Source organism: Pinus tabuliformis, chromosome 5_2, assembly GCF_031772625.1.
Source record: "Pinus tabuliformis cultivar Carrire ecotype Pingquan chromosome 5_2, CPIR1, whole genome shotgun sequence".
Taxonomy (NCBI): domain Eukaryota; kingdom Viridiplantae; phylum Streptophyta; class Pinopsida; order Pinales; family Pinaceae; genus Pinus; species Pinus tabuliformis.
In genome coordinates, this window is record NC_142306.1 from 434,399,838 (window position 1) to 434,419,364 (window position 19,527).

Here is a 19,527-nt window from a genome sequence, read left to right on the forward strand (position 1 = left end):
TTGCCCTTAAGCTCAAACCCCTGGTTGGCCGTACAGAGTCCTTCGTAAAAGACTCTGCTTCCTTCGTTAAAGAGCTTAAGGACATAAAGCTTGACCCAGAAGACATTCTCGTGAGCTTTGATGTGGTCTCCCTTTATACTTGTATCCCTATAAAGGAAGCCATGGCAGTGATCTATCGCCTAACAGATCCTGATACCGCACATCTTGTTGAGATCTGTCTCACTTCCACTTTCTTTTGTTTTGAGGGTGAGTTCTATGAACAAACCTGTGGTGTTGCCATGGGCTCACCCCTATCCCCTATTGTTGCGAATCTTTTTATGGAAGATTTCGAAGCCAGAGCTTTAGCCTCAGCTCGTCTCCTTCCCAAGCTGTGGAAAAGGTATGTAGATGACACTAATGTCATCTGGTCCCATGGCTCGAAGGAGTTAGATCTCTTCTTCAACCACCTCAACTGTCAGTCCTCTGCCATTAAGTTCACTATGGAAAAAGAGGTCAATGGTTGCCTCCCTTTCTTGGATATCCTTATATCGAATAATAATGATGGTTCTCTCTCACACTCAGTATTCCGGAAAAAACGCATACTGAGCAGTATCTTCATGCTGATTCCCATCATTTCCCTGCTCAAAAGTTGGGTGTTCTTAACACACTTGCTACTCAAGCCCTGAGGATTTCTGATAGGGAGAGCTTCGATAAAGAGAAATTCCATCTCCTTCATGTCTTTATGGAGAATGGCTATAGTAGGCGCCTAGGTCAGAAGGCATTCTTAAAAGCCTCTAAAAGCTCGTTAATCAAAAAAGAACCTAAAGAGCGCTGGCTAGGGGTCCATCTTCCCTATGTCCAAGGAACCACTGACAAGATTGCTCGGATTCTTAAGAAGTATGATATTCCCTCAACCTTCAGGCCCCTCAACACTATTCGCAAATCCCTCAGATCAGTGAAAGATCCCATTGATCCTAAAGATATGAAGGGTGTCTACTTGATCCCCTGTTCTTGTGGGACCCCCTATATTGGGGAAACAGGGCGCTCCATCCATCAAAGGATTAGCGAACATGCAACGACCTAAGACATGGAAGAACCAAGTCTTCAGCGTTAGCAGAGCATGCGGAAAAGACCAAGCATCAAGTGTGTATTGAGGAGGCCAAGGTTATTGCCAGGGTTGCTCAGTTCCATCACCGTAAATTCAGAGAAGCTATTGAAATTGAAAGAAGGCCGAGCAATCTCAATAGAGATGACGGCTGGAAGATCAGTAGCTGCTGGATCCCGGCCCTTTCTTCCTAGTCTTGCCCTTTCTTGCTTTCGTTGGTTCCCCTTTATTTCGCTGTTTTTCCTAGGCGCCTTGTTTTTTTCTTCCTCCTAGGGTTTCTCATTTTGACTCTGTTTTATTTAATTTTCATTTTTATTATTATTTATTTATTTATTTTTGTTATTATTATTATTATTATTTTTTTCCGTTCGCTTGTTTTATTTATTTTAATTAATTTATTCATTTATTTTAAAATTTATTCTATTTTATTTTTCGCTCGTTTAATTTATTTACTTTAATTAATTTATTTAATTTCCATTCTTATTATTATTATTATTACGTTTTTTTTTTTTAATAGTTATATTGATTTATTGAGTCATTTATCGATTTAGTGTTTTTTTTTTTTCTATCTATTTATTTATTTGTTTTTTTTTTTTTGAATTTTTTGAATTTTTTGAATTTTTTGAATTTATTTATTTATTTAAGATGAAATAAAATCTTTTTACCTTTTATAACTTTCGTAATTAAACTTTATTCATTATTATTTTTATGTATATTTCAATTTTATTATTCCAATAAGTTTCTAACTAACCTTTGTATATATTTCTCTTATATATATATATATACATATTATTTATACTTTAAGTCCCAAATTATAATTTTTTTAATAACTTTCTAACTAACCTTTAACAATTTTTAAATTATTTTATATTTTTATTTATTCACATAATTTAACTAATTTCCATTAAATCTTGACTCTGGTCCTAAAGTCAAAATTAGCCGTTGGAGTCTCTGCTCAGAGTATTTAACATGCTACGCTGGATCTGTTTCTTCAACTTGTCCTGACGATGAACCACACTTGTTGGTTCGAAACGCGTCGACAAATGATTTATCTTGTGATTTACGCCGAAGAAATTCTCGTAAACTTGATATGGATCACAGAAGCCTCAATTCAACATATTGTAGACTTCCTCAGTATAATCATGAAGATGTCAAAATGCGTCTATTTGTCTTTTCTTTAGAGGGTGATGCTTGGAATTGGTTTAATAATTGCACTGAACATTCTTTCACTTCTTTACAAGAAATCGTTCATGCTTTTAAAGATAGATATGGTTATCAAGATAGCTCGCCTTGTGCCCCTAAAATTGTGCAATAGAATGAAAGTAATTTTATGAAGGGTCCTGTCGATGAAAGATTTCAAGAGAATTCTTCATGTCAGAATGTGCCATCCACCTGTACTGTTGTAGATCATAGTGGAAAAGCAAGGACAAATTATCAAATCAGTGTCGACAATGAAAGGGAAAATCAGAAGCAAATTATAGAAGAACTAATGCAGCGAGTTAAAAATATGGAGATTAATCAAGAAAAGTTTGTAACTGATTATGCCAATGATATGAGAACTTTATACACCCACTTGGAAAAGCGAGAGAAGGAAATGGAAACAATGAAAGCTAATCATGATAGGGAAATTAATTCTATGCAAAACAAGTTATTAACTATGGATGAAGAAATGACTATCATGACATTCGATTATAATAATCAGTTGCCTACCATGCAAGCAAATCATAAGAAAGAGATAAACTCTATGCAACATTGCTTGATGACCATAAAGGAAAAGAACGATAAAGTAATAAAAGATATGGAAGAAGACCATGCCAGGGAAATCAGTGCTATGAAGCTTGAACACTCTAACCAGATGGATGCCATTATAATACAGGTACAAAAATTTCAACAACGGTCAGAGGATGAAAGAAACCAGGAAACGTCGACAGATCAGAAGCCTCCTTATCTGCTACAACAAGCTCCATCTTATTATGAAGAGGTCATTGGTTCGATTGAAAGGTGGTTAATTGAAGGAGATCCAGATAAAATTAAAAACGATAAAGATCAGATGCAAGATGAAGAAAGACATGCCACGCATATCTTACATACTTCATCTGAGAGCTTTGAAGAAGAAAGTTCCACGCCATCAGTGATACAACCTGCCACAAGGAAAAAACGCAAAAGAAAGAGAACGAGAAGGCGATTTGATACATTAGATGGCCGCGAGCAGCTGGATTTTCGGATAGGAAAAAGTCTTACCGTATGCAGAATTGGACATGGCACATCCGAGAAGCAGCCGACAGATTTGCCTAAAAGCAGGCAAATACTCAGTATAGACTATATTGAATGCATCTAATGCCATGGGGCATCATCTGTATTTCTAACCCTACTCCTTGTCTTTTCAGCATTTCATTTATGTTTTAGGATTAGATCTACCTTTTCATGTTACTAGATAGTTAATAAATGAAGAGCTTATATCTTTCCTATGCTTAATGTTATATAATGATTTTTGGATGGACGCTACTTATGTTTTGTTGTGTGTTGTGTGGACGTAGATTCTGGATTCTCACATTCCTACAGTGCAGCAACGTGTCCCCAAGTAGAGCCAGATGTTGACCACTATGTGTCAACTACCCATAGCAGTACACCCCCTTTTTTCGAAGAAGGGATAGCACCTGATCAACGTGTCTGTGCCATTCGACTATCATCATTAGCCCGATCATGTTATGTTGTAAGCCCAGTCTGCATGTGTAAATTGTAAATAATCTTAGCAGATTTCTATCATGTATGTATTGCGTAGGTAAACCTAATTTTCTAGTGATGATCTACATTCCGAAAGGTTTTTTGTCTCACCGATCCATGATCAGCAGAGTTTTCCTTCAGCCTAACCCCAAAGCCGGAATGGATTTTGTCATTAGAATCTTAGGGGAGTCCTGGTGCGCTAAATCGAGTCTATGTAAAAGTGATTTAGGAATAATCCTAACTATTTGGTTAAGTTATTACAAATCGCTTGATCTGCTAGATTATATTTGTGTCGCAAAACTAGGTGGTCTATGAGGGTCTATGTCAAATGGGTTTTCCGCCCTTGAGATGTAAAAATGTAAAAATCATGATGTAAAGTGTCTTGAGGGTTAGAAAATGTTTTATTCCCGCATAAGTCCTAGGTCCTAGGTGTTTTTTCCAAAGGCTAAGTTCGAGGGTCCCTTTAAATAAGTAAATAAATAAATAAGAAAAAATATATATATATAATAAAAAATAATAAAAAACAAAAAATAAAATAAAATGAAATAAAATAATAATAAGTCAAAATTTTGAGGAAATAAATGCAAAATTTTAATTTTTTTAAATATTAAAATGCATTTAAAATTTCGACGGATGAGATTAAAAGAGATTTTGATCCTCATCGACGGTCGAGATCACTTTGACATGGATCACTCGAACTAGCCGTTGGGAAATTTTTCTTTAAATAGGGTGTCAGGGGTCATTTGAGATCATTCGATCTGGGAGTCTTGTGCTAAAGAAAGCTCTCTTGTAGTCATTTTTCATGTGCAATAAAGAAAGACTTTGGGGTTGAAATCTTGTTGGTGTTACTCTTCCGGAAATGCTGTAAGATGTTTTATTTCTGTGCATGATTTTAATTTCAGCCATTGATGATAGCTTTATGAAGAGTGATTTTAAACACAGGTATCTTGTTTAGTCGCTAGGGTTTGAATGGTAGTTAAATTTCTGAATATGATGGTAGCTAACTCCATTAGATCTGGATTTCAGTATCGTTTTCTCCCTCTTTGTTAATGGTTGAATTAAGCTGTGCAGGATATCCTTGATTTTGAGTTTACCAGGCGTTCGGAGAAGTTCTCGGCTGAACCAGCCAACTCCCAGATTGCATTTTCTAAAGAGCCCGGCTGGTTTTGATCCCGGGCTTATCATTAGAATTTCTGTTGTGGATGCATGAAGGGTTTTCAGAAGCACCTCATATCGAACTTAAAATTTTGAAAATATTTCTATGGCATACTGACAAATCTGGCTATTTAGAGCTTTCAAACTGTGAATACTGTAATTATTTCGCTGGTTTAAGGGTTTTTAGTTTTGTTTCTTGCATATTTTGTTTCTGGGTGTTTGTTTTTGTCATTACAGGTTGCAGATCTGAAGAGGAGATGTTGACACCTAATCCTCATGATTGGGTGAATTTATGTAAATAGTTAAATTAGGAATATGAACAGTCATCAGGAGATGAACTGAGCAGTCACACCTTTTGTATATAACAATAGCATACCTAATGAAATATATCGAATCAGTTTTACTGCCTATTGGAGTTACTGCCTGGCCTGACATGGTATCAGAGCCAGTTCTCAAAATAAGTTGTAACTCCCTTCATTTTTGCTACTGTGGGCTGTACGCTGGTCTGAGCACTGTCCACTGAGTGTTGTTCTCTGTCGTTCTAACCTAAGCATTGTTCTGATTGACCCCTGTCCTCTGCGTTGTGTTTCATTGCCTTAACGCATGTGTCCATATTCCTTTCCACTGCACCAATGCGCGCTATCCATAACGCTCTCTATAACGCATTTGTCTCTCATAAGCCGCAGCGTGTCTCTGACCGCATCGGAAACTGAATAGTCGAGGTTCGAATCTCCATCAATGCTGCTTTGACATCAATGTTGGTTGAAACGCTGTGTTATGGTATTGGTATTGATGCGTTTAACTGTATTGCGTTTACTGCATTATTGTATGCGCTGAATTGAAATGAAAACACTGTTGGATTGACTGTGTATTCGTGTTGAGAATTTTCTCCTTTCCCAGTTGTTTCTACATTGGTTCTTTGCGGGTTTCTTACAGTTGTTGGTCGTGTGGGAGTTAACAGTCATGAATCATCCATTGTAGAGTTGTTTGAGAGACACACTCTCTATAACAGATATATAAATATCATCACTGCCTAGCATATACTAACAATGTAAATGGGCATCGCCTTGTTAGATATTTTGGAGACAGATGTAACATGGATTAGATGGTCATGGCATTTCTAGCCGCTCCTCGTAATTCGAGGGATATTTAAAAGGCGTATTCGTGTTGCGCTCAATGGTCTCAGCGAAATGGTGTGTGCGCCCTGGTCGCAGCGGAATAAGTTTTGAAGCTGCTATTAAAACTCGTTACTCAAAATACGATTATTCATTTCAAACTGCTAAAACGTCGATTGCAACATAACGACTTGGCACTACGACAGCGGGTGGATGTCCAATTAATGGTGTCCACGGACATGGTAGACATTTCATAAGGAGACAACGAGTGGATGTTCAATTAACGGTGCCCGGTGTATTTTCATGTCTGTCTCTATTAGTATTTTCGGTGCGCAGCAGAATTGGTATTTTCGGTGCACTGGAGGACTAAGTCTCTTTGGATTGAATAATATGTTGCCATACTTCTTTCTTTTAAAGTCTGGTCAATATATTGAATGACAGAGGTGTGAAATTGTTATATGATGAATGGTTTCAAATAAATTTTCAAATGCTGTTGTTTCATGTAAAAACATTGGTGCGGTGAGCGTGGAATGAAAATTTATTAAGTTTTTTTATGGCGATATGTTATATGGTTGAGAAGTGGAAGGTATAACATATATATGTTTTCTATCAGCAGAAGTAATTTCTTTTCTTACAGAATGCATTCAATCATCTCCATAGTAGGAATAGTTCTCATTGGCAAGGAGAACTATCCTGAATGGTCCCGAATGATAAAACACACCCTCATCTTCAATGAGTTGTGGAAAGGAGTGTGTGTCGGAGAAGGAGACAATGACCCAGTACAGCCTACCTCAGACAAAGAGCTCATCATTTGGGAAAACAAGAACAGCAAAGCTTATGCATTAATCGCAGCATCTGTAAATGAAGAGGCGAGTCGCCATATTTCGTCATATTCAACTGCCTTTGAAGCCCTACAAAAACTGAAAGAACTCTATCACTCACATTCTGCACTTGAAGTTGTCCAACTCATGATTAAACTCTTCACTCTTGAACTGCAAAATAATGATCCTCTTGCTCTTGCATCTGAAGTAAAGTCTATAATGCATGATATCAAATCTACTAAGGTTGAGCTGGATATCCCTCTTATTGCTTTTCTCAAGGCACTTTATCCTACTTACTCCAATTATCTTGAGTCTTTGCAAGCAAATGGAAATCTCAAAGATATAACCTTTGACTCTCTTATGAAAAATTTTGTTGAAAGAGAGAAAGCTTTTGGAAAGAAGACAACCCCTGAGTCTTCTGAAGAGACTGTGTGCCTTGCTCATAAAGAAAAGCATCCTGCTCAAGATTCTATAAGAGGAAGAGGTGGACGAAGAGGAAGAGGAAGATATTTCAGAGGAAGGGGGGGCAGACATTCTCAAGGAGAAAAGGCAGATCTGCATTGCATTCGCTGCAAAAGAAATGGATCACATGATGCCTCTACATGCAAGCTACCATGGGACAAAATTGAGCAGAAAAGAAACCAACAGAAAGGTAAAATTGATGATACAGACAAAAGTAAAGCACCTGAATCCGCTCACTAAGTTGAGGCACAATGTAACATTGGAGTAAATGAAGATTTGTTTAATGCTTCACTTACTTCCTGGAAAAATGATTGGTTGCTTGATTGAGGAGCAACCTGTCACATGACTCATAGAAAAGATTTTTTTGAAGATTTCACTGACAATGTTGATGGAGCAGTATACTTTGCAGATCAATCAAAAATCAAGCCATCAGGGCTTGGCACAATCAGGCTTAAACTGCCTGGTCTTCCAGACTTTCTTTTGGATCATGTTCTATATCTCCCATAGCTCAATAGAAACTTGTTGTCCTTGGTCCACATCCGCCAGCAAGGTCACTCCATTCATATGTTTGATGGCAAGCTTGAGGTAAGAAAAGCATCTAACCACTCACTTGTCATGAGGGGAATAGAAGAAGAAAGGCTTCTTAAGCTGCAAGGAACATCTGCTCATGCACAACATTTCTCATACAATTCTCATCATGAAGAAGGTACACTTTCATCAAGTTTATTATGGCATGCTAGATTTGGACATTTAAACTATGACAGTCTCCGCTTATTGAAGAAAACTGGTGTTGCTGGTTTGCCTACAATTCCTAGAAAACTTAAGCAATGTGATGCTTGCATTCTAGGAAAGCATAGCAAACAGTCTTTTCATGATTCACATTCAACAACACATAGGAAGCTTGAACTTATTCATTCAAATTTATGTGGTGCAATGCCTGTTCCTTCTGCAAATGGAAATAAATATATCATGACATTTGTTGATGACTACACCAGAATGTGTTGGGTTTATTTATTGAAGAACAAATCTGATGCTTTTCAAACATTCAAGAATTTTCATAAATGGACTGAAAATGATGCACAATCTCATTTTGGGTCTATTCGCATTGATAATGGAAAAGAATATACATCAAATGAATTTGAAAACTATCTTCACCAACATGGGATCAAACATCAAACAACTGTGCCTTATAATCCCCAACAAAATGGTGTAGCTGAAAGAATGAATAGAACAATCTTGAATATGGTACGATCCATGCTTTTCTTCAAAAATGTAAAGATAATGTTTTGGGCTGATGCTGTTCTATGTGCTGCATATATAAAGAATAGATGCCCATCTAATGCTATAAGAAACAAGACTCCTTATGAATTGTGGTATGGACATGTTCCTTCGGTAAAACATCTCAGGGTCTTTGGTTCCACCTGTTATGCTTTGATATCAAAGGTACATAGAAACAAACCTGGTGCTAAAAGTCGTAAGTGTATCTTCCTGGGGTATTCAAACACCTCCAAAGCATACCGCCTCTATGATGAAGTAAATAAAAAGTTTGTTATATCTAGAGATGTAATTTTTCTTGAATCATCAAAAATTTGACAATGTTGTTGAACGGCAACTTGATCGCTTGGATAGATTCGCAAAAACAAAATCATTTCAAGAATTTGATAATCAGATTCCACATCTTGAAGGGGGGATTCCTATTCTAGATCAACATGTGGAATCTTCTTCTGAAGAACACTCTCCCCCGAATGAAACTCCAACAACGGATGATGCTTTAAGTGATGTAATTGATAGAATTGGGAGACTCAATCTTGATTTAGTCCCAACTCAATCAATAGAACAGCCTGGACCATCTCAAAAAGGTCCCCCAAAGTGGCTGACAAAGACACTTGAAAGTGTTCATCCTGATGAAATTGGAAAAACAGGAACCAGAAATTCAAACCGGCAAAATGGAGGTGATGTAGATGACTCTAATTCACCTGTTGATATGTATGTTTCTTATGATTGTGAATTGGACTTGTCTACAGATTTTGAACCAACTTCCTTTAAAGAAGCTGCTTCTCATGATGAATGGAAAGAAGCGATGCAAAAGGAGTATGATGTCCTCATAAAGAACGGCACTTGGAAGCTGGTTGATCCTCCATTTGGAACCAAACCAATTGGCTGCAAGTGGGTCTACAAGAACAAGTACAAAGCTGATGGCTCACTTGACAAGCACAAAGCTAGGCTTGTGGCAACAGGTTTTGCACAGAAAGAAGGGGTCAATTATGAGGGGACTTTTGCCCCCACAGCAAAATGGGCCACCATCTGGACACTCTTTGCACTAGCAGCTCAGAACGGTTGGAAAGTCCATCAAATGGATGTAAAAACTGCTTTCTTGAATGGAGATCTAAAAGAGAATGTTTTTATGTCCCAGCCTGAAGGATTTGCTGTGAAAGGACATGAACATAAAGTATGCAAACTTGTGAAGTCCTTGTATGGCCTCAAACAAGCACCGCGAGCCTGGTATGAAAAACTAACTGAGCATCTTCTGAAACTCAACTTCAATCATTTTGATCTTGATAATGCAACTTTATTTGTCAAGAAAGTTGGCAAAACAGTTGTATATCTTGTGGTATATGTAGATGATCTTTTAATGACAGAGAGCAATGAAAGCTATATTGCATCCCTAAAGAAGGAATTGGGGAAAAGTTTTGAAATGACTGATTTGGGCTATGTTCATTACTATCTTGGCATTAAAGTAACCCAACATCCAAAGTCCATATTTCTTTCTCAAAAGAAATACAATGGAGATTTGTTAAACAGATTTGGCATGACAGAGTGCAATCCTCTTACTACTCCAATGGAACAAAACTTAAAGCACATCTATTGAAGGAAAGGAATTTGAGGATGCAACAAAATATAGACAGCTTGTAGGAAGTCTCAACTACCTTACTACTACCAGACCAGACATTTCATTTGTTGTTGGAATCCTCTCCAGGTTTATGCAAAAGCCTTGTGAGGGACATTGGTCTGCTGCAAAAACAGTTCTAAAGTACTTGAAGGGAACTCAAGACTTTGGAATCAAGTACACACAGGTGGATGACTTCAGTTTGATCGGATACTCTGATTCAGACTTCGATGGAGACAAAGAAACTGGGGTATCTACTTCAGGATATGCTATGAGTCTTGGATCAAGAGCTGTCTCCTCACGCAGCCCTCACGCTGCCCCCTCCATCTGCGTGTTGCCAAGTCCATCCAAATCTCTCCACGCAATCAATACTCAATCCCTCTCTGCGTATTCGTTCCAACTCCCACGCAACTCTGCCCACACATTCTTCCAAAACTCACGCAGCTTACTCCATTTATCTCTACGCTGCACGCTGCCTTTCATTTCACCTCACGCTGCCACGATTCTTTGCAGCCTCCAACGCTGCTCTCGTTGGCTATCCCTTTGCCTGCGTCCTCCATTCGTCGAGCCCCTCCTCATTCCACGCACCTCTCTCCTCTTGTTGTCCGTCTGCTCCACATCCTCATGCTGACCTGCAGTCATTCCTATGTCCTGACAGCCATATCCACGCAGCCGATTCCACCTGCGTATTTTTTTTTCTCTCTGCCGTTACCTGCAAAGACAAATGCGATAATTCGATTTTCATTGATACGATTCAATTTTGTTATTTAGTTTAGCTTAGGATTGCATCTAGTTATATTCATTGGATGTATATTATCGTAGTGAAGACTTAGGGTTAGTATATTTAGATTTAAGTTTTAGAAATTAAATTTTTGTTTTAGTTTAGATATATTTGATTTTAGTTTGGTTTGATTTATTTTTCTTTTTATTTAAAAATAAATAAAAAATAAAAAATCCTAAAAACTTTAGGTTTTATTTCATTTTAGTTTTATTTTATTTAGAACTACAAAAAATAAAAATAAAAAAAAATCATAAAAGGTTTTAGGGTTTTGGTTTTGATTTTAATCAAATAATAAAAATGAAAATTTATAAAAAGCAAAATATTTAAAAGATTTAAAAAAATTTTGAAAGAAAGGTTTTCCATGGTATAGCTAAAAGTGCTTAAAGATTTTATTTGAAGATTAGCTATTTGAAAGTGGTGATTCATTGTATGAACTGGTTAGCATTTTGTGGTCATCCAAAGTATTCTATCTTTTAATTGTTGGAGCTTTGTTAAGTCATTGAAATTGATCGTTATTGCTTGAATGTTTTAATGCTCATCGTATGTTAGACATTTCAGTAAATATTTTCAAGCAATTGTTGAAAAAGTTGTTTATATTTATATTTCCTAAGCATCAAATCAATTATTCGATTTCCACTTCATCTAGCAAAGGCACTAGTCTTAAGTATTTAAAATCTAATCAAATTATCTCTAAGCTTTAATCAAGTGCTCAATTGCCTTGCTGTGTCTCCCAACCCAGCTGGTTCCCAGTGGGTCTTCCTTTATCGCATAGGGTCTACCCCCCTTAGCCCAGGGAGACGGCTTAAACGGAGAGATTGGGGATCCAGGTGACAGCCCCCGGGCTGAGCGTTGTCGCGGTGCCTAGACACTCTGTGCGATAACAAGAGCCATGGGACTCTGGCATGTGATAAAGCATTATTTAATCTCACAGGCAACCTCTACACCTTCAGCAGCTTGTTCACTGCCCTACATTATTTGCGAGATGATGCACTTGGACCAACATTGCCCCTAGTCGGCTTGAAGTGTACACATCGTTTGGAAGTTGATCCAAAGCCCAAAGGAGGTTTGTCTCACTCTTGAGACATGGGAGGGCCTGCACCATCTTCAGTGCCCTCATTTGGAGCAGTCTACAGGCTTATAATTCATCAAGAGACATATGAGACCAGTAATTGTGCCCTAAAGCCACTTGGGAGCACCACATGACGATTTACATGGATATTAAGGGGTCGTCCCTTTATGCATCATTTATGAATCATTCTCTATTATCATGGCACATAGAGGACTCAACTCGGCCTTCCAATGGCCTTATTTCACCATGATGTCATCATTTTTGGTTTATTATTGGATGGTTTACTCATAATTGTGGAGCTACTTGGTGGGCTTTGTTGAAGAATCTAGGGTATGTAGATATTAACTTGATTCTTCATTACATGATAACAATTTGTGAAGCATTTATACAATGTATCTTAGCTTAGTATTCTATTCATTATTACAATGTGCGTTTACTTCATCAAACTGCTACCAAAAGCTCTCCCACTTGGAGAGGAAATCCCATGCGTAAATTCTTCTCATAGAAATTTCAATGACGAATACCAAGACTATGACCCATGACTCAATCTGCCTCTACAAGACCAATCCATCAATCCTCTTCATGTCACTGCTGAGATCATTCTCTTCGCTGCACCACAGAGGTCATCACCATTGTGATCTTCATCATTGTTGTAGCACTGTGCCCTTCATCACTACTGCAACACCATGCCCTTCATCACATTATTAGTGTTGCACCTTATCTGAGATCATCCTCATTGCTTCTTCATTGAAACCATAGTTGCTATGCCTGCATAGAAGTCACCATTGTTGCACCATAGAGTTCTTCACAACAATATCACTGAGATCTATTGTATCTCTTCTGTCTCTTGTTGAACTAAGATCATTGTTGTACCTTGACACCATGAGATCACAGAAATACAAGATCATGATCCATATATATTATGATTACAGTTCTGCCAAGATCTAGACTATGATTTTTGTCACTGCTCCTTGTAACACATCAAGACTGCATTACGTTAGATCTAAATATTGTAATAATTATGACGAGACCATATGACTGATATAGTCTCTCTCTCTCTCTCTCTCTCTCTCTCTCTATATATATATATATATATATATATAAACTGATATTCTCTCTCTCTCTCGATATATATATGTGTGTGTGTGTGTGTGTGTGTCGAGACTTATTTATTGACAACGTATGGAGTAAGTGCTATAACAAAGGCATTGATGTACATGATCTAGGGCTGCCAGGAAGCTGAGTGTTCCTCACTGTAATGCCGAGACATGTGAAGATTACAGTGATGCTATTCCATCCGTAGACCTGATCTGTTGCCTTACTGTAATGCGAGGTCATCCGAGAGCTAGTCTTCCTATAGTGCGAGGTCATCCAAGAGCCAGTCTTCCTATAGTGTGAGGTCATCCTCCTTCCATCCAAAAACCAATCTTCTTGCTTCCATTTGAGGGCTAGTCTTCCTGCACCTTAAACCCATCCGAGGTGCAGTTAGACTCTCCTTGCCCTAATGCGGATCTGCTCCATGATCACAGAAGGGATTGCACGTTCTGTCCTTCATTTTTCGGATCCTCTGCACCCACGACATTTCAAAGAAAAATGTGAATTTCTTGTGTATCTTTTGTGCCGACCCTTCTTCAGTATTTATAGTGGCTTGCATCATTTATTTAATCCGGCGTGAACTATGAACCGACATGTCATTTTAACCAAGCCGACATGCCTTTTATTTATTCAATAATTCCCTTTTAATTTATTTTGGAGCCGACATGAGGATTTCTTCGTTGTATAGCTTGCAGACTTCAGTGTGCTTGTTCTTGGGGGATTGTTCTTGGTCTTGGAGGGTTGATACACATTGTTGAAGACTAGTATACATTTACATAAGCTCTTAACGAGATTTTACATATGCCATGACTCTTTGACAATTCTAAAGACATCAAGAAGAAGTCTTTGTCCTAATTACACTTCTTGTTCATGAAACCCATGAAGCAAGATATACAAAAATAATTTAATCACTTTATTACATCAATTTCAAAGATCATGTCGTTATGAAGACTGAACCTAGTTACATTTTCTTCAACAGGCTTGTCATCAAGGCCTCGTTATTTTGCACATTAAAATAATGTTAGGGGCGAATTAGGCTAATTCGAATTAGATTGGACACATATAAATAAAGATGACTCTCATTGTGAGAGATCATCATCATCATCATCATCACTTGGAACTTCTCTCTTGTATGAATTTCGTACTTTTCTCTTGCATGTTACTTGGAGATGATGCATTTCAATATCTTTGGAGGCCAAACTTTCAATGTCTCCTGGAGATACCTTTTTTCTATGGTTGGAAATTGGAATATCTCGTCATCTTGTAAGTGTTATTTCCTTGAAGAGTTTTCTTGGAATAATGTTTAATGTGTGGAATTATTGCAACTAGCTAAATCACTTGTGCCCTAATTTATTAAATATCATTATGAAAGATTGTTTGGTTGTAAATTACACATACTACTCATTGTATGACAATAGATGAATGTTCCTAGTGGATGGGATTTTGTTCTTCTTCCATGACAATCCATAGATATTGAGTAGGTAATTGTTGAAGGGTGGGTGCTAGATCATTATTTGACCTCCTTGAAGACGAGTTTGGCAAATTTTGGATCATCATTGACTCCATAGCCCAAGGATTAGGTACTGGTCCAGGAAAAATTGGTGATCAACCTTCCTTTCCCTCTCTTTTTCTTCACTTCAAAAATTTCAGCTCCTTTTCCTAGACGGCCTAGCTAAGACACCCCATGAAATTCTTTGGAGGAGATATTTTTCAAATCTTCTTAGATAGAAACCTGTGTTGATGTCTCCACTAGAGGATTTCAAAGTTTGGTGGAATTCTCAAGGTCAAATCTCTAGAAATCTTATGCCCTAGGTGTGCCCTTGGAAGGAAGCCTACTTGGTTCTTCCTTGGATAAGGTCGTCTCCTTCAGGGTCATATGAACATAGTATTCGAAGGAATAAATCTTACTAAACCCTTTATTTTGCTTTACCTTGACCTAGAGAGTAATTTGGGAGAATTTCTTCCCACGTTTTTCCTAAAAACCCTAGGTCAAGTGTAAGCCCAAATTAGGTCTCTCAAAGATAGTGAAAGCCTATTTAAGGTGTCTAATCATCTTACAAAGCTTCTTGAGTGGTCTTATATCATCTTGGAAGTCTTTACCTTAGGTATACTCATTATCATTAAAGATCTCAAACCCTAAGTCTAGATTTTCCCTCCTAGGTCTTTCTCCGAGAGCCTTTAATTTCTTGAAAAACATTGAGCCTTTAATTGAGTCTCTCCTTGAACAAGCCTTTGAAATCACTTCATATCCTAGTATTGACATCATCATTACAAGTGATTTCCCTCATACGAGACTCCTCCCATTGGTGAAAGTCTGTAAAGAGCATGGGACACTAACTAAGGTGACAGTGGGTCTTTGTCCCAGTGTTGTCACTCGGCCTAATAGTTGTCCTATAGGTTTCCTTCCTAAAGCCCTGCTAGATTGTGTGGCAATCGTGTTGGTGCTAAGTCAAACTCTCAGGAAGATGCCTCAATATTTGTGCCTCCTATCCTTGGAATCTGTGTTGAACCCTTTTGTTGTACTGTTGTGCTCTCCTTTCTATGTTGTGAATTGCTTTTTCAACCTCCTTTTCTCCTTCTCCTTCTCTTCTTCAAGCTCACACAAGAAGAATGAATCCTCTAAAGGTGCCTTTTCCCCTTTTTTTTTGTCATAATGAAGAGAAATACATAACCATAAGATCAAGGTTTGAGATTAGATCAAGCCTCTTTTGATCAATGGTGGAGATTTAATCTCACATTGACCCCCTCAAGTCCCCCTTTTCATTAATTGACCCTCCTAGTAACTTTAATAACATAAAAGTGTAACACTAATCGGGGTGTGATGGGATGCAAGACCCCCCCCCTAAGGATCATCGCCATGCGTAAAGGGACAGGGAGTTGGGCAGGTGGGCAGCCCAACCAACGTCCCCACATGTGTAGGGAAATAAAGATTTGGAGAGACTGGTAACAAGTGGCAATCGCATTGGGAAGACAAATGGAAAAGGAGGGAATACAAGCGGGAAAGGTGGCGAGGGTCGTCATTGTATGCATGCATGGTTTGTGGTGGAGCTCGCCTGCGGGAGTAGAGACTGGCACCATCAGCAGGACGATGCCAGCAGAGCTTCGGCCAGACAGGGTCACTGGTCTATCTAAATTACTTCTCCCTCTGACTTCGGCACTTCTGCTTCGTGCCAAGGCAAGAACTCAGGAGGTTCCGTGGTCAAAAAAAATTATGGTTGAACACAGCATGGTGAAGGTAGACGTGGGGCCGGGGAAAATAGGGTATCGTCGCAACTGTAAACAGAACAACAACAAAGGGAAAACGTCGTTGGCCTTGACCAGCAAGACCCAGCGGAAGAGAGGCAGGAAAACCAAGGAGGAGAACATGCAAAACCTCATGCATGCTTACAATGGGGGAACCCCAGCACAAGTGAAGTCCCTAATTTTGTCATGGGAGGCGGAATTGAACGCCAAGGCTGCGGCAGAGTCGCCTCCAACAAAGGATTGGGAACCCCTGCTTCTGGACCCTGGACACACCCGAGGTAGGCAGACTCTCTTCAAACAGTTAGTCCAACTCCACTGGGTCATGAAGAATTTATTGGCAAAAGCAATGACAACTACCAGGAATTTGGAGGAGCCACCGCAAACCCAGCAAGAGGGGCCTAGCCTAAAAGATATTCAGCGGGAGATCTAGGCAGTACAGGTGCAGCAGTACCACCAAAATGTCTGCCTTGGCTGCATGGAAAAACAGCTACAAAGCCTGCAGCAGAACGAAATGCCAAGGTTGAGTGCAAAGGACCCAGCTCCCATAGAATCGTTAGATGACTAATTGTCAAGAAGTTATGAACCTCCTAAAAGTTTTTTGATGTTTTTGTTACAATGATTTGGTCGGATAGCATTTACATTGTCAGTAGTAAGTTTAAACATATAGTAGACATAGTAGCTTATATAGCCTGGATGGACATGCTCAAACTGTTTATGTTTTGGATGGCATATGATGTTGATTGGTGGCCAACAGACCTAGTTTCCTTTGGGCAGGTTGAGGCCACTGGACATATATTTTGTAACCTGCATTACATATGATTAAAAGAAAAGAAAGGTACTGCCAAGCTTACACAAAAAAATAACATAAAAGTGTAAATTGTACTTTATCACACAAAGTAACTTCTCTCATAAAATCACTTTGATAATAAAAAATACAATGTACTTTTATAATCTCATAATGTAACCAATAAAAAGTCACATGACTTTAATAAACTTTAAAGTCACTTTTTCTTCAAGGGGTTCACTTTACCACTTTTCCTAGGCTAGGCACAAAGCACTAGGAAACAACTTCTTGGTACCATTTCTCAACAAGATATTCCACCAGACAGTTTGTCATAATAGATTTGATAAAATTATACTTAAAATCTGAAATCTATATTATGAGGGTTATTTTCTAATACTTTTGGATTTATTAAGTTATTATTTTCTTGCATGAAATATGTAAAATGCGGAAAATTGAGAACAAACAAAAATACAAAACAGTCATAACCATAATAACACAAGATATTATATAGAAAACCCTTACAAGAGAAAACCCTACTAGAAGGTGAAGTTGTTCTACTATCTCGTTCTCTGAATGGAAATGGATGCAAATACAAAGGAGTGACACTTGGGGTCGATGGGCTACTACAGTGCAAAAACCCTCTCAGTTTGCTCTCTCTCTATCCACTCCCAGCCTAAGTCACATGGTTTGGGTTCGGAAACTATTAAGTTCGATTCAGGTTCCAATTTTCTAATAAGGTTCAGATGGGGTTCGGCTTTAAGTTCGTCTATATACATTTCGAGAATATATATATATATATATATATATATATATATATATATATAATTTAGATAAAATATAAGATAAAAGAATGTAAAACAGTAGCAAATGAATATCAAATGAGCATAAAAAAAAATAGAACATATTTATCAATTTCAAAATTTAAACGAATATATATGTTCAAAATATCAAACATTTGTAATTTCTAAAGTAAAATCTAAATTTTATCAAGAAAGTAAATTTACAAAATCTAAAACATGATCTAAAACAACAAGAACAAAGAAAGGAATGATGTACAATGACACCAATGAATTGGAAAAAAATGAAAAAGGCAGGTAGTAGTTGTTTGAGCACAAACAATTACAAATTCTCAGGCACAGTGCACTGTTCATTGTTGTCTTCCGCCTACATTTCAAACTCGTGCGCACTCTAAATTCGTCCAGACTCCAACCACGACTCACCAGGGAAATAAATAGACTCCATTCTCAACTCTCCAAATCGTGGATGCGAATACGACATCAACCTCGAGCTTTAGAAAAAGGAATTTCATGTTATAACATCTAATGGGTCTACACTATACCTAATTTAAACTTGGTTAAACATCATCCTTTTTCCTTAAATTTTTGTTTTGGTTCAGGTTCAAGCTCAATTTGGTTCGATTAGGTTCGGGTTCAAGTTCGTCCTGTGATTCAGTTTAATTCGGGTTTGGGTTTGAATATGAGGTTCGACTTTGAGGTTCACAGAACCTCAACGAATTTCAATTTTTTTCAGGTTCATCGAATTCTGAACCTGAAGGTTTAGGTTCTGCGAACCCTGTGACTTAGCTCCCAGCTACTATGCTCATCTATGGAACAAAATGCACTCGAATAGAATGGGACCCCTTTTCCTCCTTGTGTCTATGTTATAACTTATAACACAACCCAATAGCCTACTTGTCAAGTTTGACCCTTTCAACTCTTGAATAGAGTTACAATATGGTTTTTTCTAGAGTTGCCTTCATCATGATTAACGTGGTTATCCCATTTTCCATGAAAATGGGGGCTGATGTGGCGTCCCCTACAAACATGGTGGTCAAAACAAGCAGGTTGCTTCCGAGTGGCATAACTATTTCATACGGACCCTGAGTGAGGCAATTATTGCATCATTGGAAAGTTATATGTGTGTAGAAAAGCGCTCAGGGGCATGGCACTTAAGAGGTAAAGTTTTACCCCCAAAAAAAACACTATTTAATGCCTTAAAACTGCTTTTGGAAGGTTTCATATCCCAACTAGCAAAACTAGGACCACCAGTAAAAATGGCCCTGTGAATTAATTCCTCCAACTTTTCCACTCTAAAAGCATCAAGATGGATGGAAAATAATATAATGATCCAAGCCAGATCAAATAACTTACACAATAAAATATTTAAAATATTGTAAGGTCTATTGCGACGAATTATTCTAGTAGAATATTCACAACAGTATCAACAATCCACAACGTGTCAATCTTTAAACATGTTTTGAACAAACAAAGCTGAAAATAAAAAACACAGAAAAATAAAAAAAAAAAA

General features: G+C 37.9%; 1 protein-coding gene across 7 annotated transcripts in view; it reads right to left on the reverse strand.

The window, feature by feature from the left end:
- LOC149159517 (uncharacterized) overlaps positions 1–19,527 on the reverse strand; it is a 350,379-nt gene that overhangs the window by 119,884 nt on the left and 210,968 nt on the right. The window lies entirely within an intron of this gene.